Raw genomic sequence first — 25,521 nt, 5'->3', positions numbered from 1 at the left:
CCCCCTAGCCGCTGCGCCGGCCGGACCAGGGGGCGGGGACTGCGCCTGCGCGGTCGGCCCTGCAGAGCTGGGGTCACAATCAGCGGGCGGAATCAACGGCGGAGCTCTCCGGCTGGACCAGAGTGCGGGAGGGGCCGGCGCGCGGGGAGTGCGCCTGCGTGCTCGGCCCGCACCAGCACCCCCAGGGCAAGGAGTGCGCCTGCGTAGTCGGCCCGCAAGGCCCGGGGCGGGACTGCGCCTGCGCGGTCGGCCCGGGTCCGCCCCGTCAGCAGCGCCTCGCCCCCTCAAGCCGCCGGTCTGGCCGGGCCCCGGGGCTGGCCGGCGCCCGGGAAGTGCGCATGCGCGAGCAGGCCCCGCCCCCGCCCCGCCCCACGCCGCGCGGGGCCCTGGGAGGGGTGCAGCGTCCGGCGGCGTCGCGGGCGGGCGGCGGCGGCGGCCGCGGCGGCGGGAGGGGCGCGGGGGCAGACAAAGCCGCGGCTAATGAATGGGAGCGCGTCCGCCTGCGCCGCCGTCGTCCGCAGCCGCTCCGAAGCACCCACGCCCGGCGCCCGCGGTGAGTGCGCGGCCGGCGCCGGCTCTGCCTCAGCCGCGAGCGCGCGCCTGGGGCCCGGCCGTCCTGGCGCGCCGCGGGGTCCGGGGTCGCGGGCGCCCGGGCCGCGGGGGCGGGGGGCGGGGGCGGGGGTCGCAGAGGGCGGGGAGCGGGCCTGCCGCGAAATCGCCTGCGCCGGCCGGGGGTTGGGGGCCGGGGGCGCGGCCTCCCGTCGCCGGGACCCCGCCCGGGCCGCCCGACTCGGCCGCCGAGCCTGAGCGCGGGCCGGCCCCGCGACCCCCGCCTCGGCCCCGGCTGACAGCTGGCGCGCGGCGGGCCCCGCCGGGCGAGCGCAGCCGGGCGCGTTTTCCGGGCCGCGGGGCTTGGTGGAGGAAACACCTGAAGTGGTGCAAAGTTGGTGCGGACCTCTGCCCCCGCCACAGCCTCGGGGACCGGACGCTGCGCGGGCCGCCGAGGCTCGGGGAGGGGCGCCGAGGCAGGAGTGCCCGCGCCCGCGTGCAGTCTGCGGGCTGACCACGCGGGAGCCGGTGCGCGCGGACGGGCCGGGCGGCCGGAGGCGCCGAGAAGACAGGTCCTGGGGTGGGGTCGAGGCCAGGCGGACAGGTGCTCATCGAGTGTCTTTCCTGAAGTCCTTTGCGCCCCCACCCCGCCCGCCACCGCAGCGAATTCCCTTACAGATGATGTTTTTAGGATTTTTCTCTGGGTGCATATTTCGTCTTCAGTGCACTTCCAGGAAGAGACAGCCAAGGGCCATATGTCTTAAGAAGCACATGAGTTCTTTATTGCTATATGCTTCTGAGGCGTTTTAGTTATTGTGTACGTTTCTGAGTATGACCAGTCAAATTTAATTAGTAAAAATACGAGTCAAATTGCAAAGCATGATTTCAAATGTTTTTTCCATTTGTGGTTTTTCTAGACTCAAGTAAAGATGGAATCGTTTGTGTATCCTCTTTTGTCCTTTTTCTGTGACCCACACCACCCGCATTGCTTAAGAGAATTGCCTGCCCCCTCACTCTGCTTGTATTTTGGGTGAGTTTCAGTAAACACACGCACCTCTCTGGAAACACGTCCCTGCCTAGCTGAGACATCAGAAGAAGCTTGTTGGCATCCTCATGTTTGTAAAAAAAGAGGAAAAAAAGGAAAGTTATTTGTTTTGAAATTAACTCTGATCAGATCAAGTCCATAGTTTTAAAAAATCCACTTCAGACTTTAACAAGGCCAGTTTGCTAAAGCAGGTGCATCCTTGTAACTTTATATAGAAATATTAATTTTTGATGCTTTCCCTATACCATGGTGACAAACTTAGGGGACCAGGGAGGATTTGTTTGAAGTTTTTTAAAAGGGCTCTGAATAAGGCAAATTTAGCTATTATGAACTAATTTTCAAACAAAGTTATCTTGTAAGAGGAAACTACTTCCAACAGTTTGGCTGTGCTCTGAGGGTTCCCACTGGGCTGTCCATTCAGGGGTGCACACTTCCTGTAATCCTAAAACATTATGTGTGCTTGTCATGATTTACATTTTCTCAGGAAAAGATCTAGCACAAGTTAAAAGTGACTCTGCGAATCTTCAAGCAGTTAATCTCCTGTATCGGAAGAAAGCTCAGACTTTTAGGCCACATCACAGGTGATTACTTGACGGCACCCCCTGTTGTCCCCCCAGTACTGTTCTTGTTAATTCCTGATGTTTTTGGACATGAAAATTCTGCTGTTTTTAATGTCACCACACATGACGAGGCTCATGAGTAACTCAGTCTCTGCGAAGTGTGTTCCTGACACGTTGTGAAAGGTTTTAAGTAAATTATTAGAGTCATTGATTGAATTCTGTGTGTGCAAAGGCCCTGATGCAGTATGTACATAGTGAAGGAAGTGTGTGTCCGTGTTTCAGATCCCCATCCGGCGTAGAACTTGGAGAGTGACCAGGACTGGGAGATGCAGCTGCCCGAGCGTGACAAGCAGTGATCGTGGTCAGTGCCGTCCTTATCCTCACTTTGTGTTTGAGCTTTTTCTTTTCCTGTTTGCAGCTCCTTTGTTATCTGAGCTCTGGTCTGCTCTTCCCTCCAGTGTGAGGCCTGCCTTGTGAGGGGAAGGAGGCAGGTGGGTGACTGCTGGGCACAGTGCTGGCGGAGTGAGGAGCATTGGATGGTTGGTCAGAGGCCCGTCTGACTCGCCCCCACCAGCATTCCTTCTGAGCTTCTCTGCACGAAACACACCACTGAGAGTCAGTTACTGTCGTTCTTGTAATTACTATTTGATATTTAAGGCACTATTTAAATCTCAGGACCTGACGTAAGTTATAGGAACCATTGGTCGCAGTTACGTTTTGTGTTGCACTGAATTGAGCTACATAAAAAAGTCCCAGTTTGCCCCTCAGCGCCCTGCGGACTGGGCTCTGGCCCCCCTTCCGAGCATGGGTTGCGGCACACAACCCCACCGTCAGCCTCCTTCCCGCGGCCCGGCCCCCTGCATCCTCGTCTTTGCGGCCCTCTCCCTTACCCTCCTGGTCACTGCCTGGCTTTCTCTTCGTTCTGGAGTATTTTAGATCCCTTCCTCGCTCATTATTTGATGTGCTCTTAGTAGCTGAAATCCTGGAAGGCACTGTTAGGAATAAAAGTCCTTTGTTCTCGTGCCCCTGACTCTGAGGCAGAGGGACCAGGAGAGGCGGAGGTGCCTGACTGAGTGAGGCCCTCAGTCCTCCCTCCTCCCGCTCTGCACTTGGCGCCCTTCTCCCTGCCGCGGGGAGGACTTCCGTAGTGATGGCCAGGATAACCATACCCCGAGGAAGAACACAGGCAGGCAGGCAGAGGGGCTGGACGGTTTGAGAATTGAGGTCCAATAGGACATTAAAGGCAGCGGACATTAGAGCCCAGCCATTTAGGGTCTGAGGCGACGGAGTGAAGGCCCTGAGCGGGAAGCTCAGCGCGGTGGAGAGGCTGGGCCCTGCTGGAGCCTGTGTCCCGTGAATCCCCCTCCCCAGCCCTCGGTGAGGCGCGCACTCTGCTTGGTTTCTGCCCTCCTTCAGGTTAAGGTCTTTGAGCAGCTGTGCCCAGCTCCCTCCCAGCATAGTCTGTGTCCGGTAGAAACCGCTGATTCCAGGTAGGCCGGGCTGGGGCGTCCCCCGCTGGCCCACGGGGCATGCTCTGTGTGCTGGCTCCTTGATGAGTGGGGGGAGGGCCCAGCCCCTTGGCCAGGGGCCCTGCGCTCCACCTGCCGGTCCTGCTTCACTGCTCCACGGATGTCACCTGAGGGGCTGAGCTTTTATCCACAGCCACCGCCAGCTGAACCGCACCTCAGAGGCAGAGCAGTGCCAGGCGCTGTGTGCTGTTGGAGACGGCCCCACTTACTCCGTCCCAGGCCGCATTCCACATTCTGGAAGGAAGAGGACAGTTTAAAGACCCTCCTAGCAGCTTCCAGCTGCAGTAGCAGTTTCAGACGTGTCAGGGATCGGGGGAGAAGGTAGGGGCAGGGTGCTGCTGCCTGGTAAAGGGGACCCTCAAAGAGACTGAGCGGAACAACCCAAGTAGCCCTGATCTGTGACCCAGGACGTTTCAGGGGTAGAGCAGGGGCCAGCTGACCTTGACGGAGTCTGTTGGCCTGCTCGAGAATGTGCTGTTTCCAGGGTGGCCTGATCACTGTGCCCCCCTCTCGTGGAAGTGGCTCTGGTTCTGGGTTTGTGAGGGCTACTGCTCTGCAGGTGTCCGTCGCCACCGAGCCCGGCCCAGGGGGCACTTTCTGTGTGGGAATGCGGTCGGTCTCACTGGAACTTCTGTCTTTGAGGCCAGTGATGCCGTTACCACCCCTGGAATATGGCAGTGCCTCTCAGATGTGGACCAGACCTGCTGATGTGGCGGAAGACTGCCGTCCGGGGTGGAGCAACCAGGCGTGCGGCCGCGGCCCCCGGGGTGCACGTGGACGCTGAGTGAAGACAGAGACGCTTCGGGGCTTGGAAGGCTGCGTTACAGAGGGTTGGAGGGGTGGTCCGTGGCCTCTCCGCACTGCCCCAAGGTGGAGAGCTTGTCACGACGTTGGGTGACGGCCACCCTCTGCCAGCTGGTGCTTCTGATCGTTTTCTGAGAGGGTCACGGATGTCACTGCGCTTCACCCGAGTGTCCCTTTCTCCAGAGGGAAGGCGGGGGAGTTCTCTGTAACCAGCAGGACGGCCGTGGGCGAGATGAACGGCAATCCCTCGTAGCTCTCGGGCCACAGAGTCCCGTGTGTTCGTCAGCTGTTTTCCAGACCAGAACCTGGGTGAGGTAGCTGCACTGCTTGTCCCTTTAGTCTCTGCTATTCTGGAGCAAGACCTCCCCTCCCACCGCCCGGGAGAGCCTGGGCCAGCTGTCTTGCGAACGTGTTCTGGATTGTTCGCTGCTTTGTCATTTATAGCTGGCCCTTGAACAAGGCGGCAGGTTGGGGCACCGGCCCTCCACGGGCTCGGGTCGGGCAACGAGTGGCAGTTGCCCCAGTCCTAGCCGCCCCGGGGTGGGCACGCTGCCACACTGTCCTCCTGAACTGCGCCGCCTCCCAGCGCCAGAGCGTTTTCTGCCCGCGTCTCCCGTTTCCGTGACAGTCTGGGAGGGCAGGACCCACGCTGCGTTCTCTCCCTTTCTCACCGCTTGTCCGGGGAGCAACTGTAATGTCCCCTCCTTGGAGCAGGCGTTTTATTTTTCCTTTTTCTTCTTTGAATGTCAGTGCAGATTTTACTCATTCATTACATTGTAAGCTGCTCGAGTCTTCTGGTTTGTTTTTGGTGTCCAGATGGTCACGCCCGACCGGCGGGCACGCGGAGCCATGGCAGCACCGGCCGGGGCACTCCTTCTGGCACCTTCCCAGCCTTTCCTGGTCCCTTGCCCGCGCATCCCAGGGCACTCTGCCCCCTTTCAGCGCAGAAGGCTGGTGGAGGCTGCAGTTGTGCTAGTCCGCGGGACGGAGCTGGGACACGCACCGTGTTCGCAGTACAGACTTAAAAATCTGCAGTCTCACTTAATTTCTTTGATTTTTAAAATTTGTATCGTTTTCTTACCTGAAAATTTTGATTCTTCGTGCCGTTGGGTGGTTCCATGCCTAACTACACGTAAAGTAGGTAAGGTTGCAGTGTCTGTTACTCCTGCTGGCGAGATCACTTCGCGGGGCTTAAAGCGGTTGTTCGTCGTTGGGTTCTGTTTGCCTTCAGTAAGTATTCTGCTCAGGATGAATAGTTAGGATGAATAAAGTCCTGTGCTTTAAAGCCCCTTGGCTAACTTTCTTTTGTCTGCAGTTACTTCCCCATTTGATAAACAATTAGGTTTATCTGTTTCTGATTTGGAATTTTTTAAATTTTAATGTACAAGAGTCACGTGCCTCAAAGTCAGAATGATATAAAAGGTACAGCCGGCGCTCTGCCGCCGTCCCGCTCTCCTGCGAAGCCCGGCGCCCACGCAGGCCTGCAGCCCCTCGTGCTCTCCCGTCTCTCCCGGGCTGTAGCCAGCGCTGGGCCTGCTGCGCCTGTGCGTCTGGCGCTTTCCTTCGGCGGCCTGTGGACGTGGCAGTCCTGGGCGGGTGTCGGGGCGGGGTTCGGCCCAGCTGTGGGCGCGCCCTCAGGGTCTGTTCCTGGCGGTGGGGTTGCTGGGTCCTGGGTGCACGTGACTTTGGAAGGTGTTCCCCAGCTCCCCGGCCTTTGGTTTCTGCCAGGCTGATCCAGCGAGACCTGCTATCTTGACGTACGTAGCTTCTTGACATGCTTCAACCTGACTGTGAAAAGTGCGTCTGTCTGGTGCCCGGCGTGGAGGTGCTCAGCGAGGGCCGATCTCCCTCATCTCTTGGGGTCCACGCCGCAGGGGGCGCCAGGCACATGGCTGGCGGGATGTCGTGCTCTGCTTCTCACTCCGCATCACAGTAGTTTGGAAGGTGTTTCTTTAATTCTTTACATAAAAAATAACAAGTTAGAACATATATCTAAAACTGAGAGTATTCCGTGAACTTTGTTTTTTCTAGCCCGCAGAAAGGGTCCTCTGACTAGCTGTCTTCACGCTTAGATGTTTTTGTCTTTGAAACTAAAAAACGTAAACTGAGTTCCAGAAGCTTTAGCTTTGGATCTCTCCTTCCTGCCTCTCCTCCTCCTCCCCCTTCAGTCTCAAGTCCTAGTTCAGGGCGGCTGGGCGCACTCTGAGGGTAGCTGTGTTTTCTTAGTGGCTGTGATGCTGGTTTTCAGATGGGCCTCTAGCTGTCCAGAGATGGGTGGGGCTGAGGGAGGTGGGCACCCTTCTGCCCCTGGTGGACCAGGGCCTACGGGCAGCGTGGACACAGGGAGACTGAACAGGTTTGTTCTCGAGGGGTTCTGGTCCACTTATGGTCACTGATTGCCCTATTTTATATCCACACTGATTGATTTTACCTTTAGACTGATTTTTATTTGCTGGAGAATCAGAACCGTGGAGTAACTACTTCTGGGTGCTCGGTCAGTACATAACCCTCATCTTTCAAGGCCAGAGGGTCATCTCTGGAGTGTTGGGGTAGGTGGCAAAAACCAAACGGTCATTCACACACACATAGTTACCAGAAGCGCCACAGGAATGTAATCCTTTGCTGGTTTGAAGACGAAAGCTGAAATACCTTTTTGCTTTCATTTTTTAATTGGTGTTAAAATAGTAGAAAAATTATTTTCCCTACTAGCAGGCTGCTTGTGCGAATGGCAGCATTTTTTCCTGAAGTAGAAACATGGTTGTTACCTATGATTCTGAAGTAGTGTGTGCAAAAACAGTCAAGCAGTAGAGAGATACCGACGTTTATGACTCGGTGAGTCGTCACAGGCGGACACGTCCGTGACCGTTCTTGGGTCGAGAAGTGAAGCTTGCTGTCACTAGCACCCTCCCACGTGTCCTGTCCCAGTCACACCTCTTACGCTGAGTGCAGATACTTCCTTTCCTTCACGGTTTGTGGCTGATACTTGCGTTCTGCCTGTGTCTTGTGTGACGCCTCAGCCTTCCCTGCGGGCGTCACCCACCTCCGTGCAGAGGAAGCCGCGCCGCTGGCCGGTGGCCCCGGGCTCGGTCTGGAGTCTGCGGATTGGGGCCTGCCCAGGTGGTTTGACGGGTCTCGCTGTCTTGGTTTCCTGTCAGTCGGTGGTTGGATCCAAGGCCTGATCCGGCCTGGGTTTGGCCTCTGGTAAGACTCCTTCCCAGGGGGGCTGTGTCCCCCGACCCAGGCGCCTGGTACAGGTCCCGCTGACGCTGGTGGCTGCGGGCGCGTGGGCTCAGTAGAGTCGCGTCGGCTCGGAGAGTGCGGTGGGACACGGGCGTCCCTGTCAGTCACCGCTGTGAGCCCGGGGGCCCTGTCCTCACCCGCTCCCGGCTACCCAGCACCGCCGCGTGCGGGGGAAGCTGAAGACACATGCTCGGTTCTGACTCCTTATTTACCAGTTTCCAAAATAGCCAACCATTTTCCTGTCATCCTCCAAAGCTGACCAGTTGAGGGTTTTATTTTGGTGTCAGGGACTCACAGAGGTAACGTACTGGATGAGTTTTAACGTATCACCATCACGACCCTTACTTAGTTCAGATCGCCTCACTTTGGGGCAGTGGGAGCCCCCCAGTCAGCGCCTCGGTCCTTCTGCCTCTTCCACCCACTTTTAAAGGTGCCCGTGATAACGGCGGGCCCATCTGCCCTTCCCCTGGGCCAGCAACCTCAGTTCCCTCTCATCCTTGCTGACGGCTGTCCTTTGCTGCGTCGCCCACACAGTCACACGTCGGAGGGTTGGCGCGTGGGCTTCTTTATTATCACCCTGCGAATACAGGACCCGTTGTTCTGTCTACCACGTTCTCTTATCTGAGACTAGCATCTCTGACATTCAAGGAGGAGAGAAGACTGAGGCGGACTTCTCCCGATTCCGTCACGCCCCCTCTGCTGTGTTCTTTATCCGCTATTGAAGACGTGGCAGCTTCCATTTTTACGTTTTTCACTACGTGTCTAAGAATGTTGGTTTGTAGTTTTCTTGTTCTGTCCCTGGCTTTGGCACCAGGGTGACACTGGCCTCTTAGAATAAACTGGAAAGCACTCCTGTCCTCTTTCAAAGAGTCTGCGGAGAATTGGTATCATCTCTTCAGCGGATGTTTGGTAAAGTTCACCAGTGAAGCCATCTGGGGCTGTGTTTTTCTTCATGAGAAGGTTTTAAGTTACTAGTTCAAAGTCTTTACTTGCTGCAGGTTTATTCTGATTTTTATTACTTCTTGAATCACTTTGGTGATTTTTGTTACTTTCTGGGAATTCTTCCGTGTCACCTATGCTGCTGACTTTGCTGGTGAAAACCGTTCATGGTGCTCTCAGCTGCATTTCGTCCCCGAGGTGTCGGCGACAGTGCTCCCGCGTCTTGCAGTCCATGTCTTTTTCCCCTGCTGACCCAGCTAAGGAGCGGTCCGTTTTGTCCCTGTTTTCAAAGAACCGACTTTGAGTTTTAGTAAAGTTGTGCCTCGCTTCTGTGTTTTCTGTGTGTTAATAGACACTGATTTTTGCCGCTTGCTTTTCTCTGCCTTGGCTTGGCGTTCTTTCCCTAGGTTTTGCTTCTGTCTTTGTTTTTCGCCTGAAGGTGAATGCCTGGGTGGCTGTGAGACCTCTCTCCCCTAGTGCAGGTGCTTAAAGCCGCAGACCCCTCCCTCGGTGCCGTGTGAGCTGTGTGGCTCATGTGCCGCGGTGTGTTGTGTCTCTGTCTTCATCCCGATGCAGATAGTTTCTGACTTCCCTTGTGCTTCCTGTTTGGCCCGTAGTTATTTAGAAACGTTATTATTTTCAGATATTTACTGATTTCTCTTATGTTTCATAGTTTAACTCCATTCTGGCCAAAGGGTGTATCTGTACAGTTTCAGTTCTTCGATGGTTGTTAACGTTGGTTCTGTGGTCTGTACCGCAGCGGCGCCGTGCGCAGCCGCGAGCCTGAGAGCCGGCCGCCGCGGGGGCGCGGTGCGGATGCCTGTCAGTCCGCGCGGCTCAGAGAGCTGTCAGTCTCCCTTGTCCTTGCCCCTGCTGACCTCCTGTCTCCTGTCTAGCTGACCTGCTTTCGGGTTTGCTGGTCCTTCCTTCTGCCGGCTGCCCAGCCCCTCCGGGGAATTCTTCGTTGCAGTTTTGCATTTCAGCTTCGCAGTGTCTAATTCCATAGACGGTTCTCTTCCGTGATTTTTCTCTCTGTGGTGTCCTAGGTGGTGAGACTCTGTCCTGCTTACCTGCAGTTTCTTCTTCCTGCGCGGTTTCCTTCCGTTCTTCCCGCGTAGTCACAGAAGCTGGTGCGAAGCCCTTGTCCAGTAAGTCCAGCCCCTGGGCGCCCTCAGGGACAGCCTTTGCTTCTCCCCTGCGGGTGGGCTCTACTTTCCTGCTTTGCCACCTGTCTTGTCATCTTTCTGTTTTTTGGTGAATTTCCCTCTCTCTCTTGTTGTTATTGTCAGGCTTTTGTTTTGTTTTGTTTTTGCCTGTTTCGTTAGTGGCTTTCCTGGATGAATTCTGGAAAGTCTCTTTTTCCTTATAGCGTCTGGCCACTTAGGGCTCTGCTTGGCTACCTTAGTGTCAGCGACTTCCTTCAATGCTGTGAGCAGATGCCTCTGCCTTCTCGGCCGGGGGCGGGGGCAGCGGGGGGCGGGGCCAGGCCTTCACCTTCTGCTTGGATGGGCGTCTTCAAGGCCAGCCGGAGGGAGGGGCCCTCAGGCCCTCCCAGGCTCGTCCCGCACACTCATGTCTGTCTGCCGCCCTGGGGACCTGTCAGAGCTTTTGCAAGCTCCCCATCGACAGCGTGTTCCCCAGATCTTCTCAGCCTTTGACCAGGCCCTTACTGACCCACTGGTGAGGCAGCTGTGATGTTGCCAAAGCGCAGCCGTTTGTTTTCAACAGGAGCCCCGGGATGAGGCTGTTCCCGCAGTGCAGGCCCGACTCAGGACAGCCGTGCCTGGGAGCGGGCTTTCCCGGGGCTCTGAGCAGCGGCTTGCTCTCTGGGGCCTCCCCTCCCCTCTCTGCCGTTCCTCGCCTGTTTCTTTTGTCCCTGAGCTCCTTAGTTCAGAGTCCTCTTCCCAGCAGTTTCTCTCTAATGTGGGTCTTTGCCCTGGAGGGAAACTTGGGCTGGGTGGCTCTGCTCCAGCCTCCCTGGCCGCCACCTTGGAACCCTGGCGTGTGTGCTTTGATGCTGGGCAGAGAGCGCCTCGGGTTTCGGCAGCGCCCAGGGAGCACCTGGCGGCCACTTCGGGACTATCAGTGTTTCACGTGCCCGGGGCTGCCCTCTTTCTCCGCCTGTACAGCTCTGATACCACCTGGGCCTTGTATATCTTCTTGGTTTGTCCTTATATTTTTGGCGTATATTTTGGAGTCAAGGAAACACCTTGTCCATTTTGTCTTATTGGTATTGTCCATGAGACTGGTTTTGCTCATCTAGTTCTGTGCCGTATTACCAACCAAAACAATGAACCTGGCTGTAGTTCAAATGAATAAAACAGCTACGCTTCAGAGGGAAAACTGACCCGAGAAACTCTTGCTTATATACCCTCAGACCCAAAGACAAAAGCTTATAAGCTTGTATCTCTTGTTCTCCTTGGTGGTCTGGGCTAGCGCTCCGAGTCTGCTTTCTGAATATTGTAGGACTGAGCCATGAGTCAATCTTTGAAGGCCAGTGGGAACCAAATCTCACTGTTGGGGAAGGAAGTTACAGATTTGGGAAAAGGGAGGCTAGGATAATGCAGTGACGTTGGAGTGAAATTGGAGGTATCAGCGTGAACTCAGGGTTTTTATCCACATACGCGTGTAGGGGTGTGTGTGTATCTGTGGTTCTTGGTTGATTCCATTGACGCGACGTGGAAGTAGAGGCCCTCTGGCAGCGGTGGGCACACCGGGCCCCCACCTGTCACCACACCGGTGGCTCCTGTGCCCGTTGCTCTGGTTGTTCCTAGTGCATCGCTGAGCTTCCCCTTGGGACTGCCCCCACCTGACGAGCGTGCTTGCCTTTCCTCCAGTTCAGGTCACCTGGCCACACGTCGTGTGTGATTTGTCCAATTTCGTATAAATTCCTGCAGGAATATCTTTGCTGAGTACTGAATCCTGGTTTGGCTTTTTCCCCGTAATCTTGAAGATAGTGCTTCTTTGTTTCCCAGTTTACATTGCTTCTCTTGAAAAATCAGCGATCTGTTGTTTTATTCTGAAGGTGCTTCTCACGGAAGTATTGTAACGTGTCAGGGAGACGCGCAGGGTGGGCCCGCGCACGCCCCCCACAGGTGCCGCCTCGTGGCTCTTCTTTCGTCTGTGTCCCCCACGCGGTTATTTTAACGCAAATGCCAGGTGTATCTGGAGATACTGCAGTTAAGTGTCGTGAAAAGATGGGGTTCTTTTAAGTTTCACCCAAAATACTTCTATACTTTAATCAACTAAGAATGATTACTTACTATCAAATATTAATTCAGTATCGAAATTTCCCACACTGTCCAAAAAAACTGTTACGCAGTTTGCTGATTTGAATCAGGATTCAGATGTAATTCGTTTGTTAGAGAAACTGGGCGGTTTGTCCTGTAGGATTCCCCAGTCTGGTCTGCTGATTCCATCCCACTGGTGTTTTAAATATGTCCCTCCACCCCTTGTAATTTTTGTTGGTCTGCTTTCTCTCTTGTTTTCGGCAGCTTTTTTGTTTTTTCTTTTTATCTTGCTTGAGGTCTGTAGGGTTCTTTTCCCTTTTTTCAGTGTAGTTGGTTTGTAACATTGTGTCAGTTCCAGGTGTCCAGCAGGGTGGTTCAGCCTCACACACACTGGGGCTTCTTTCTGTTACAGATGACCACAGGACACTGAACTCGTGCTGTCCAGCAGGACTTGCTGTGTGTCTGTTTTATGTGTAGTAGTTTGAATCTGCTAACCCAGGCTCCTGACTTATCCCCCCCACCCGCCCCCCTCTGGTAACCATAAGTTTGTTTTCTGTCTGTGAGTCGATTCTGGTTTGTGAATAAGGTAATCTGTATCATTTTTTTAGATTCCACATATAAGTGACATCATATGGTATTTGCCTCTGTCTGACTGGCTTCACTTAGTGTGATCATCTCCAGGTCTGCTTTGCTGGGAGCTTTGGTCATGAGTGGGAACAGAAGTGTTGTCAAATGTTTGTCTGCATCTAATGACAGGACCACATGGTTTTCCTACTTTTCTGTTAATAGAGTGAATCGTATTGTTTGATTTTTTAATATTAAACCAAACATTTATCCTTGTGGTCAACCCCACTTACTCATGGCGTGTTGTCTTTAATACAGTGCTGAGTGTGATTTGTTAGGTTTTTAGGAACCTGCTACGTTTTGTTAAGGTTTTCCTGTGATCGTAGGGGTACGAGTCTGCTTCTTTCCTTATACTGCGTCTGCCGATTTGGGTGTCAGGATAACGCTCTTCGCGAATAACAAGAGTGGGGACGTCGTTCTTCGTTTATTTTCTGGAAGAGCTTCTGCTTCACCAGTACTTCTATTTCTTTAATGTTTGGTGGAATTCACCAGCAAAGCCTGGAAGTTTTTACAGGAAGGTTCCAACTACAAGTTCAGTTTTTACAGTAGATGTCAGGCTGTTTAGGTTGTCACTTCTTCAGTGAGTTTCTGTAATTTGTGTCTCCCCAGGAATTTATCCTTCTCCGCGGAGCTGCTGGATTTGCTGTTATAAAGTTGCTCATACGCTTCCTTGTTACCTTTTTGCGCTGTAAGGTCTGTAGTGATGATCCCCTCTTTGATTCCTGGTGTGGAATGTTTGTCTTCTCTCTGCAGATGTTTGTCAATTTTACTGATCTTTGCAAAGAACCGGTGTTTGGTTTCATGGGCCCCCTCCCCTTTTCTTCCTGTCACTTTCATTGGTTTCAGGCCTTTTCTCTACTGTTTTCTTCCCCTCGTTTACTTCGGGATTAAACTTGCTTTGCTTTTCCCCTTGTTAGTTGTCACTTTACCCCTTGGCTTAATGCACAAGTGTTATTAATCTGAAGGTATTTTGGGTTTTTCCAGGCATCATTCTCTTGTTGATGTCTCATCCAGTCCCTTGTTGTCAGAGACCATTCTTCATCTGGTTTTAGCTCTTTTAAATGCATTGAGGTTTACTTTATTGTCCAGAGAACGTCTTTTCTCTTAATTGAAGTGCAGTTGATGCACGACGTTGTGCTAGGGTCCGGTGTGCTGCACAGTGATTCAGCGCATGTGTGTACACACTTTCTTTCATGCTCCTTTCCGTTGCGGTTTCCTGCCGGACACTGGATACAGTTCCCTGTGCTGTGTGGTCGGACCTGTTGTTCATCTGTTGCACGTGCGGTAGTGTGTCTCTGCTAGTCCCAAACTGCCCATTTATGCCTCACCCCCATTACCCTTTGGCAACCATAAGTTTGTTTTCTAGAGGACAGTCTATCTTGATGAATGTTTTGTGTCCACTTTTAAGTAATACGTGTTCTGCTGTTGTTTGGACCGCTCCATGAACGTCAGGTCAAGGTTAGTAATAGTGCTGAGTGTATCTCTTACGCTCACTGAGTTTCTGTCCACCATTAACTCGGGGGCAGGTGGGTGGAGCTCCACCTGCAATTGCGGACCCGCCGAGTCTCCCTGTAGGTCTGTCGGTTTTGCTTCATATCTTTGGAAGGTCTAGTAGGTGGGTGCACACCTGATGAATTGGCCCCTCTGTCACTCTGTGGGGTGTCCCTTGTCACCGTGGTGTGTTGGCTTCAGTCTTCATCTGACTGATTCAGCCGCACCAGCTTGCTTCTGGTCAGTGTTAGCACGCCACACCTCTCTATCCCTTCGCTTTGAACCTCTGAGTGTTTGTGTTTAAAGTGGTTTTTGCAGGCAGCACATAGTTAGTCGTACTTTTATAAGCAGTGTGACAATCCCTGCATTTCTGAAAAAACAGCTTCCTTTGGGTAGACCCCGTCCTGTTTCTCCTTCATGACGCCCTCCTCACGGGGTGCTGCTTTCCCCTTGGCACCGGGCACGTGCCCCCCCACCCTGCACCAGCTGGGCCTCCATCAGTGGGACTCAGCCGTGGAGTCAGGTTCAGCCCCCCTGCAGACACCAAACCCTGTTGTTACCTGTATTTGTGACCAACCGGCTGCACATCGGGGCTCCCACAACTCCGGGGCCATGTGCCTACATGTATTGTTGTTGCCTACAAAGGACATGAGAAAGGACACAGCTGAACAGCCAGGAGAGGACACACAGGGCGGGGGCTTGGGGGAGCCCTGAGTGTGGGAGCTCCTGTCCCCTGGGAGCTCTCCTGTCCCCCTGGAGTTGGGGCGACCACCCCCCCGACTCAAGGTTGTGTGTCTCCTGACCTAGAAGTTCCCTAAGCCCTGTGCCCTGGGATTCACCACGAGGATGCCATCCCTCAGTCACTCGGTCTCTGGCCTTTCCTGGAGGATGCGGGGGTGGGCAGCTGAAAGTTCAGGTTCGGATCATGGTTCAGTCTTTCTGGTGGTGAGCCACGGTGCCGGAGCCACACAGGGGTCACCTCACAGAGGACATTGTGTCACTCAGGAGATTACAAGGGCTTTAGGAGCCCTGTGTCGGTGCTGTGGGCAGAGACCAGCACACGTGTGCATTTCGTACTTTCACATTGGGTGTAAATGACGTACAATTAATTGCACTTACTTAAAGTGTACAATTTGCTAAGCATAGACGTACACACATTTATGTCATGTTTATGTACGTAAACAGCTGCTGTCTTTACATGAGCATAGGCTACACACACACACACACACACAGTCAGCAAAGTTACAAAGGCAGCCCTCGCTGAGAAGGATGGTCTTACCTGTCAGCGTACAAGCTGGCAGACAACTTCATTAAAATTGAAAAGCACTTGCTTTCAGAAAACACTGCTAAGAGAATGAAAAGTCGAGCCGTGGGCGAGGCGTGTGCCGGGTGCAGGGCTGCCTTCCACAGGGCACAGAGCCCCCCGGACCCAGCAGCGAGGCCACGCACACTCGGGCAGAAGCGTGGGCACCCTGTGGCCAGGGGAGGGACACGGCCGGCACGGGGCACCCGGGGTGCCCAGCGCGTCTGCGTCCAGGAGGCGGCACGGGACGGCGCCGTGCCCCGAAGATCCCAGTGGCGGCCTCCCTGGTCTTGCTGCTTTCTTCTCACCATCTCGTTCCGACTCTTGGATGCTTCGTCTCTTTCATTTCCACTTCTGTCTTCTGAGCTGTATACCTCTTCGCTTTATTTATTTGGGATTTTCTTCGCGGTCCTGCGCTCTTCAGTGCATCTTTAACTTACAGCCTCCTCCAGGGATTTACACCCTGTCATTTATGCTGTAAGAGATTCCTTTTTTCCTTCTCAAAAGCACTTTGGAGCTTCTTTGTCGTACACTTTACTTCCAGATGTGGTGCCTGTGTTATAAACTTCCCAATGAGTAATTTTTACTGTAAGTAGTCAGTTATCTTTTGAAGAGATTGGTAAAAATGAGAAAAATGCATCTTTTGTATGTTTGGCTGCATATTTAACATTCCCGTGTTCTTTATTGTGAATCTGAATTTCTGTTCAGAATCAGTCCTTTTGTCTGAAGAAATGAGTGCAATGTTTCTTACGGTTCAGCTGTGCTGATGCTCAATCATCTCAGCTGTCTGAAAGTGTTTTTTCACTTTATTTTATTATGGCAAAATACACATGGCATAAAATTTGCCATTTTAATCATTTTTAAGTGTACACACTGGTGACGGTAAGTGCATTCACAAATATTGTGTAACTGTCACCACAGCTTCCAAACCCTTTCCGTTACCCCAGAAGGACCCCCCACGTGTTAAGCGTTACCTCCCTTCCTTGCCTACCCCAGCCCCTGGTAACCCCTTAATCTGTTTTCGTTCTCTGTGAATTTGCCTGTTCTAGGGACCTCACAAGTATTTGTCCTTGTGTGAGCGGCTTCTTTCAGGGAGCATAATGTCTTCAGGGTTCATCCGGGAAGCCTGTGTCAGGATTTCCTCCCTCTTTAAGGCTGATGATCCTCTATGTGTGCACAGACCACTTGTCGTCGCCCGTTCCTCTGTTGATGGACACGTGGGTCATTTCCGCCCTTTGACTGCTGCAGATGCTTCTGCTGTGAGCGCTGGTGTTTTCAGTTCTTTTGGAGTCATACCTAGGAGTGAATTTGCTGCATCATACGATGATTCTTTGTTTACCTTGTTGAGAAACCAGTCGACCCAGTTACAGTGTGCCAGTGTCTGGTGTCCAGCACAGTGTCCCAGTCACGCGTGTACATACATACGTTCGATTCCACGTGAGACACCACTTAAGTTCCCCACCGCGGCCGCACCGCCTCCACCTCCCTTCAGCAGTGCTCAGAGGCTCCGGCGTCTCCGCGTCCTGGTCGGCACTTGTTCTCTCTCCCTTTCAGTGACAGCAGTCCTGGTGGGCGTGCGGGCACCTGTGCGGGGGCCGCGGGCCCGTCCCGGTCCCGCCGGCAGCCCTGTGGCTGAGCGGGCGGTGTCCTGGTGCGTGCTGGGCGGTGGCCGCGAGTCCCACCTGGGCCGCTCTTCTGGCGGCTTGTCGTTACTCTTTGTAGCGTCGTTTGATGTGACAAGTTGCACGTTTTTCTTTTTTTTCTTTTCCATCTTGCTTTACTTCTATTCTGTCTCCAAAATTATTGATTGTCTTTTGCTGTATTTAAACTGCTGTTAACCGCACCTTGATGTATTTTGCACTTCAAACACTGTATCTCCCTTGCTGGAAACCCCATCCAGTCTTCCCTGCGTTTGCTCCTCGTCGTGGTCATTGTTTCATTTGCTCCCCGCACTGTGCGGTGTATTCGTAATTCCCTTTACTGCCCTCGTCTCCTGATGTCGTCGGCTGTGCAGAGCTGCGTGTTTCTGTTGGTGGTTCCCTCCTGGTCGGGGGCAACGTTTTCCTGCTTTTCTGCACGTCTGGTAGTTTGGGTTTGATGTCGGGTGTTCTGAACATCACCGTTGGGTGCAGGGTGGCGCGCCCCGCTGAGCGCTGAGACCTGCCCCAGGGCGCAGTGAGTCCGTCAGCGGCCCCGCTTGGGGCTCGGGCCGCGGCCCCGTCAGGGCGGCTCCCTGGCAGCCTCCGCTCCAAGCGCCCGGGGCTGCGCCCCGAGGCCTCCGCCTGGCCCCGCACTCCATGGGGGCTCACGCTGCTGCCGGTCCTCGGTCCTGAGGCACTTCTCTCGCAGGCACTTCTCTCCGTTGGTGCTTTGAGGGTGGGTCCCGCACACCCACACAGAACGTGTTCAGCCGCAGCCTGAATCCGCGTGGTGGCAGCTGGACTCTGGGGAGCTGCCCTGGTCAGTGTCCACGCGCGCGTCTCGTCCTGTCTGAGAAGCACTTTGCACGCATAGGCCAGCCTCGGAGGTGGCGCTCGAGGCAGATCTGGACTGCCGCGGGGAAGCCAGTGGCACGCACGTTGGTTTCCCCGTGCAGAAAGGTGAGGTTTACGCTGTGCTGTGGTCTGCGTGTGCGACAGCGTCATGTCTGAAAAAACAGCTTGCTCACCTTAATTAAAAAGCCGCTGTTGCTAAAAGGTGCTCACGGCAGCGCAGCCAGCCACAAGCCTCCAGTTTGTGAGAAATGCAGTATCTGCGAAGTGCAGCCGAGCGATAAACCTGTTTCATCTGGTTTGCCAGCCGTCTGGGGCAGCCCCTGTGGGAGGGGCAGACCGGTCCGCATCCCCCCCGTCAGCGCCAGAGCAGAAGTCGTTGCAGCTTTGTTCCCGGGTCTTTGTATTTCCGCACGTTTTACCCTCTGCTCATCAGCTACTGCAGAAGAGGGCCTTAGGATTTGGGTTGAAGCTGTGTTGAGTTTTGAGAGATCAGTTCAGGCAGTACTGGTATCACGGCATCGTGGGGTTTCCTAGTTTGTGAGCTCCGTCTGTGTGCGTCTCCGATTGCTCTCAGCGCGCTTCATCGTTTCCAGTGCACATGTGATGTCCGTATTTTAAAAAAGTATCTCTAAATATTTTATATTATTGTGCGCTGTTAAATGTGGAATTTAAAACGTTGCATTTTCAGTTATTGTATGACTAAAGGAATACTCTTATTTTTGTATACGAGGCTTGTATGTCCTGACTTTATAAATGCACACGTTACTTCTAGCAGCTTTTGGCGGGTCCTTGTGAGTTTACCTCCACAGACACATGTGATACAGAGAAGAGGGGCTTCACCTCTGCATTCCCAGTTTGTGCACCTTTGGTTGCTGCTCATTTTTGTAGTCTCTTACTTTCTGCTTTTTTGTTTGTTTGTCTTCTGTATTTTATTTTTGAGAGCTGTGTGTAATTACATGTACGAAGCGTGTAATTACAGGTGGCGTTGTGGAACTACTGTTGCGCATGACCACCTTGCACCTGCGTGCGGCGGCTCCGGGAGTGCAGCCTCCGTGCTGGGCGCCTGCTGCTTCTGCTTTCGGGCCTGGTGTTTCCCTGTATGTGTAGTGCTGCCTTATTTATATGCTAGTTTGTGATCTTGAATATCTGGCAGAACTCTGGAGTTTGTTACTTGGGGTGCTTTCTTCCCGAAACCACCTGCGCTTGCTTCAGGTGGCGGAGCGGCAGCCACGAGAGGGGGTGGGGTCCCTTGAAGGCTCTTGTCCTCGCCTTTGCCTCACTTTGGAAACGCGCTGGTTTGGAACGAGTCCTGGGGTGACCTCCCTGCTGTGGCCCAGCCCTGCGTGGGGGTCACTGGCATGGGTGGGTGGATGGCCGCCGCCCCCGGATGATTCACTTGGCGCTGGAGGCTCAGCCCTCCCTCCACGGGCCCCACGCACTGTCCCGGGAACGCGGTGCGGGAAGAGGGATGAGGCTGCGCTCGGTTGCAGGGCAGGGATGCGTGGTGGGCGGGGGTGGGGTGCACCCCCCACCCCACCCTCGCAGGGGCCCACCGGCCACCCTGCCTGCTGCGGCCCAGCCTGCAGGCGGTGCTGCTGTGGCCCCGCAGGGGTGCTATGGCTTGAACCAGACCTGAGGACCTAAGGCGGCAGTTCCTCCGGCAGCTCATTCGCGGGGTCCTGGCTGCGGTGCCTCCTGCTGAGGGCAGCTAGGTGGCCCCAGTCAGGGACCAGCCAGAGTCCCCGCGGCTGGGGCAGGGCGGCCAAGCTTCTCCCTGCATGTCCGGGCGCAGGCCGGCTGGCACTGCATCCAGGCAGGTTATCCGGGCCCTTCATTGGCCTTCCCCGGGCTGAGCTGCCCCAGTGGACATGAGGTGGACACCAGGGTGACCCCGTGAGCCCGTCCCCTCCACAGGTCGCTGTGCTGGTAACCGTGAAGGGCGAGTACGTAGGTTCTTATCCCCAGCAACCCTTTTATGCTGTGTGGCCCTCTTATCAACAGGTTGTTTGAATTTAAATTCATACCTTTAGTTTTTGCTTATTTTGCATTTTCAGGATATTTTCATGGTGTAAGTGGATTGTAAAAAAATCAAGAAGCAAGGTTTCTATTTCAATTCACCATCATGTCATGTCTCTCTCTGCACGTGGAGGCTGATGTGCCCATCACAGTGCAGACTGGACACGTGTGACTTAGATCGTGCCTCACGTGATTCGGTCTCTTACAGGTGACGCAGAAGGGTCCCTGTGCTGCCAGGATGACCAGACTCCTGTCCCCACGGCCGGCAGGCCCCTGCTGCGTAGGCGTGCTTCCACACCGTGCAGTGTGGCCTGGTCGGACTTCGGGGGAGCCGTGCTCTGCGCCCTGAGATGACATGGACTCTGGACTCTGCTTCTCAGCAAGATCTAGGATCAGCCATACTCACAAACACCCCGGAAGATAGGGTCACTCTGACAGAACTGAAGCTGGGCACCCGCGGGGCACAGATGAGCGCGTGGATTGACTTCCTGCCCACCTGAAGCCGGCCGAGTAGTTATGGTCAGTCATGGAGAATAACCAGGAGACTAGGCCCGGAGGGGACGGGGGGTTCGTTTCCAATAAAATAAAGTTCAAAATAGAAGAGGACGACGATGGCCAGCTTCCTGGTCACGGCCTGGAGGACGGGCAGCAGGCGGACGGAGGGGACGACTACGGGGCGCTGCTCTCGCAGTACAGCAGCACCCTGTACAGCGTGGCCATGGAGGCCGTGGCACAGAGCCTGCTCTCGGGCCGCGGTGCCGGCTCCAGGAAGAAGTCGCCAGCCTGGAAACACTTCTTCATCTCCCCCCGCGACAGCACCAAGGCCATCTGCACCTACTGCATGAAGGAGTTCAGCCGGGGCAAGAATGAGAAGGACCTGAGCACCAGCTGCCTCATGAGACACGTGAGGAGGGCGCACCCCACGGCGCTGGCCGAGCCGGGGCCCGAGCCCGGCGGCGGGGGCGCCCCGGCCCCCTGCCCCCGCCCCGCCCCGCGGCCCCCGCCCGCCGCCACCACTGCGGGAGACCTGGGCCCCTTGCTCTCGCCCATCAAACTAGCCCGGAAAGCGGCCTCTCAGACCCCGTCCCCCGAGCACACGACAGAGGAATCTGTGTCCGCCGTATCCTCTGAGGAGGTCTCATCCGACGTGCCTGGGTCTGAGAGGAACGGCCGGGAAGAAGCCTTGGGGGTGCCACCGCCCCGCCTGCCTGCACCCCACAGCGAGGATGCGGCGGACGGCGGGGCCGAGAGGAGCCTCCCTGTCCCCAGGAGCACGTCGGGGTCCCGGAGGAGGTCTGCGGTCTGGAAGCACTTCTACCTGTCGCCGCTGGACAGCTCCAAGGCCGTGTGCATTCACTGCATGAACGAGTTCAGCCGTGGGAAGAACGGGAAGGACCTGGGCACCAGCTGCCTGATCCGGCACATGTGGCGGGCGCACCGCGCCATCGTGCTGCGAGAGAACGGCGGGGGCGCAGCCGTGCCACCCCCCTACTCAGCGCCACCCACCCTCCTGCCTGCACTGCCACCGCCAGACGGAGAGCCCGACTCCGTGTCCTCGTCCCCAGGGAAGCTGGTTCCCGAGTCCCCTTCCGCGTCCTCCTCCCCCGATCGGCTGCCAGAGGACCTGCCCAGGCACCTGAGCGCCAGAGACGCGCTGCTGGAGGACGCAGCCGCGCTGTCCTCTGACGATGCAGGTGAGGCCTCCCTGGCACCCTCTCCCGAGAAGGAGCGTGGCCCTGTGCCAAGCCCGCGTGCGCCGGAGGCAGGGGCCATGTTCCAGCAGAACAGGAAGGTCATGCGGAGGCTCAAGTCGGAAGTGTGGCACCACTTCTCGCTGGCGCCCACCGACAGCCTCAAGGCCGTGTGCAGGCACTGCGCCTGCGTCATCAGTCGCGGGAAGAAGGGTGACGTGGGCACCAGCTGTCTGATGCGGCACCTCTACCGGCGCCACCCGGACGTGGTCGGGAGCCAGAGGGGTCTTCTGGGCACCGGCCTGGCAAATTCTCCGTATGCCACCCTGGCTTCTGCAGAAACCACCGCCGCCAAGGTAACTGACCTGCCCGCGGTGGTCACCAGGAGCGGTCCAGCCGTGTTTCCCGTCAGCAGCAAGAAGACCTCCAAGCTGTGGAATCACTTTTCCACCTGCCCCGCAGACCCCACCAAGGTCGTGTGCTTGCACTGTGGCCGGACCATCAGCAGAGGCAAGAAGCCCACCAACCTGGGCACCAGCTGCCTCCTGCGGCACCTGCAGAGGTTCCACAGCGGCGCCCTGAAGCCCGACGCCCCCGCTGCCCCGCCCTCCACCACGGGTGGCCGGGCGCCCCCCAGCTCTGGGGCCACGGGGCCCCCCCCAGAGGACGACACCTCGGAGAGGTTCTGTGACTCTCACCCGGTCGCCAAGAAGATCACGCGTCTCGTGGCGGAGATGATGGCCCTGGACCTGCAGCCGTACTCGCTTGTGGACAGCGTGGGCTTCAGCAGGCTGCTCGCACACCTGGCGCCGCAGTACTCGCTGCCCCCGCCCGCCTACTTCTCCAGGACCGCCATCCCCGGCATGTACGACCGTGTGAAGCGCGCGGTCATGTCTCACCTCCAGGCAGCGGAGAGCGGCGTTGTCCACTTCACGTCCGGGATCTGGATGAGCAGCCAGACCCGCGAGTACCTGACCCTCACCGCCCACTGGGTCACCTTCGAGCCAGCGGCGCGGCCGCTCGGGGAGGACCACCACTGCTCAGCGCTCCTGGATGTGTCGCAGGTCGACTGTGACTACAGCGGCAGCAGCGTCCAGAAGCAGCTGGAGCGTTGGTGGGAGGCCTGGGTGACGTCCACCGGCCTCCAGGTAGGCATCACCGTCACTGACAACCCCAGCATTGGGAAGACGCTGAACGAGGGCGCGCGCTCCAGCGTGCAGTGTTTCAGCCACACTGTCGACCTCGTCGTCAGCGAGGCCATCAAAAGCCAGAGGATGGTACAGAGCCTGCTGAGCACCGCCCGCAAGATTTGCGAGCGCATCAGGCGCTCTCCCCGGGCCAGGGCCAAGCTGGCCGAGCTGCAGAAGGAGTACGAGCTGCCTCCCCACCACCTGCTGCAGGACGTGCCGTCCAGGTGGGGCACGTCCTTCCACATGCTGGAGCGGCTCATCGAGCAGAGGAGGGCAGTCAGCGAGCTGTCGGTGGAGTGCAACTTCCGGGAACTCCTTAGCAGCGACCAGTGGGAGGTCATGCAGTCCGTGTGCCACGCCCTGAAGCCCTTCGACGCTGCCAGCCGGGAGATGAGCGCCCAGGTGTCTACGCTCAGCCAGGTCATCCCCATGGTGCACATCCTGAACCGCAGGGTGGAGATGCTGTTCCAGGAGACCATGGGCATCGACAGCATGCTCAAGTCCCTGCAGGAGGCCATGGCTGGCCGCCTGTCCGCCACCCTCCGCGACCCCCGCTATGTGCTCGCCACGCTCTTGGACCCGCGCTACAAAGCCTCTCTCTTTTCTGAGGAGGAGGCTGAGCAGTACAAGCAGGACTTGATCAGGGAACTAGAAATGCTGAATTCTACCTCAGAGCCCACGCCTGTCTCCAACGGGTGCGCCCCTGGCTCCCCACGGGGGGACTCGGCCGCAGACGGGAGCCTGTGGTCTCTCATGGCCACCGTGAAAAGGAGCGAGCCCAGAGGGCCGACCAGGGTGCCCGAGGCCATGGTGCTGGCGTACCTGGAGGAGGAGGTGCTGGAGCACGGCTGCGACCCGCTTGCCTACTGGAACCTGAAGAAGGCGGCCTGGCCCAGCCTCTCCGCCTTGGCCGTGCGGTTCCTAGGCTGCCCCCCCAGCATCGTCCCCTCGGAGAAGCTGTTCAGTACGCCCACCGAGAACGGCAGCTGTGCCCAGTCCAGGCTCATGATGGAGCATTTTGAAAAGCTTATCTTTCTGAAGGTGAACCTCCCCTTAATTTACTTTCAGTATTGAAACGCACGGCGGGGCCGCCGGCAGGGTGTCTGCTGGGGCTGGTGGCTCCTCCGGTCAGGGCTGCGCAGGATAGCAGACCGGCCCTCTCAGGTCCACACTGAGGCCCCCCAAGCCCTCCCCGACGTTGCACGTGCCTTACTTCTCCTCCTCCAGGCCAGGGACCTCGGCGTGTGTTCTAGGGCATCCATTAAATACAGCCTGTCTTGTCAGTTATGAAATGCGATGATTCGGTTTCATTCAAACCTGTAAAGTGTTTTTAAAAGTCGGGGTGGGATACCGGTTTTACTAGAATGGCCGAGAAGATACAAGCAGTTTTATTCTGTAGACTTTTTACTCGATTGTGTAAAAACCACGAATCAGGTACTGTACTGTAGTTTTAAATTGCTTTAATTGCAACAAAGCAGCTTTGCGGCTGTCAGGTAAAGCCTGCAAGAGACAGCGGAGCCGAAGCCGCCCCACAGGCCGTCAGGCTGCAGGCTGGAAGCAGGCCGGGGCCGGGGACCATCCGGGAGCGCGCGGTTCACTGCAGTCGGCGCAGGTCTGGAGCCGGGGCTGCGTGCGGACGCCTCCCGCCGCGTCACTCAAGCGGGCTCATTGCAGGGCGTGCTCCCTCTCAGGGGCTACGAGGTCCGCTAGCTCGGACACGGCCCGGCCGCCTGCGTGAGCGCCGGTGGTGCCCGTGGTGTAGCCGTGCACGTGGCGACACGTTTCCAGCGTCCTGCTGTTAAGTGTCCAGGCCTCTGACTCGGCAGCTCCGCACCGTGCAGCTGCCTTGAAACTTGTGCACTGAACCCCGATTTGATCAAATTCTGTATAAAACTGTTTTTAGAAGAGACGGTTTATTAACAGGGCGGAAGACTGTCATAGGACCGCTGTAAGACTAGCCTTAGGGGTTTAGATTTTCTTTTTATACGAGGGAAGGTCCAGCCATCGGTGGGGTATTTAGACTCCCAGACATCAGAACGGAGTGTCGGTTGTCAGGTTCTTTTACCAGTGCTGCGTCTTCAGAGTTTTTACTTCAACGTTTAGAAAAGGGTTCATTTTCTTACTTCAAACCAGTTAAATATTCTGGGTGAACCAAATCACTGATTTGCCTATGACCTTTTGGAAGAGTCATTTTGTTAAAATACTGTACCTATTATTAACCTGAATTTGCATTGACTCTGTTTTAGTGTATTTATAAATGGTGAACTCAGTTTCTGAAATTAAACTTTTTATTTGCAATTTTCTACTGCTGGAGGACACTGGCTTTTTATTTTCAGGATAATAAAACAGCCCTGCTCTTGGGGCCCAGCGCGTGCAGAAGCCGCTCGTGCCCACCTTCGGGTTGTCGCTGCGCCCGGCCGCGGGGGAGGAGGTGATGTTCTCGCACGGCGCTTCTCACCGTGGCGGGAACGTGATGGGAACCTCTAGGTGCTGTGTCTGCAGCAAGTGCAGTGACACGCGGGCTGGGGGAACGCCCCTCCCGTGTCCCCGGGGCGGCCGCTCGGAGCACCGGTTGGGGACAGCGGAGGGAGCTGCTCTGTGCTTCTCTGACCCTCGGGTCCCATGTGCCGATGTGTGTTCAGAGCGGAGCTTCACTTGAGGACTTCAGTGCAGGGCTCGGGCCTCACAGACGTCCGCAGCCCGAGGGGCTGCGGCTGACGCTGTCCTGAGCAGAGGGTCCTGGGCCCACGAGGCCCACGGCCGCACTCGGTTGACCCCGCCGCAGGCTCCTGGGCCCGCTGACCCACGGCGGGAC

The 25,521-nt window shown here is 56.1% G+C and overlaps 1 long non-coding RNA gene across 6 annotated transcripts; it reads left to right on the top strand.

The window, feature by feature from the left end:
* The first annotated feature begins 416 nt into the window (after window positions 1-416).
* On the top strand, window positions 417-25,009 carry ZBED4 (zinc finger BED-type containing 4). 6 transcript variants are annotated; one of them, XR_004140417.2, is made up of 5 exons: window positions 417-553; window positions 1,467-1,579; window positions 2,079-2,175; window positions 2,437-2,515; window positions 20,034-25,009. It is a non-coding gene; the product is annotated as a zinc finger BED-type containing 4 (long non-coding RNA). The 6 variants fall into 6 exon arrangements; XR_010383069.1 differs by lacking the exon at window positions 417-553 and adding an exon at window positions 951-1,366; XR_010383070.1 differs by lacking the exon at window positions 2,079-2,175.
* Window positions 25,010-25,521: the final 512 nt, after the last annotated feature.

The sequence above is a fragment of the Camelus dromedarius genome, chromosome 11 (genome assembly GCF_036321535.1).
Source record: "Camelus dromedarius isolate mCamDro1 chromosome 11, mCamDro1.pat, whole genome shotgun sequence".
Lineage (NCBI taxonomy): Eukaryota > Metazoa > Chordata > Mammalia > Artiodactyla > Camelidae > Camelus > Camelus dromedarius.
This window is presented reverse-complemented; position numbering and strand designations above follow the sequence as displayed.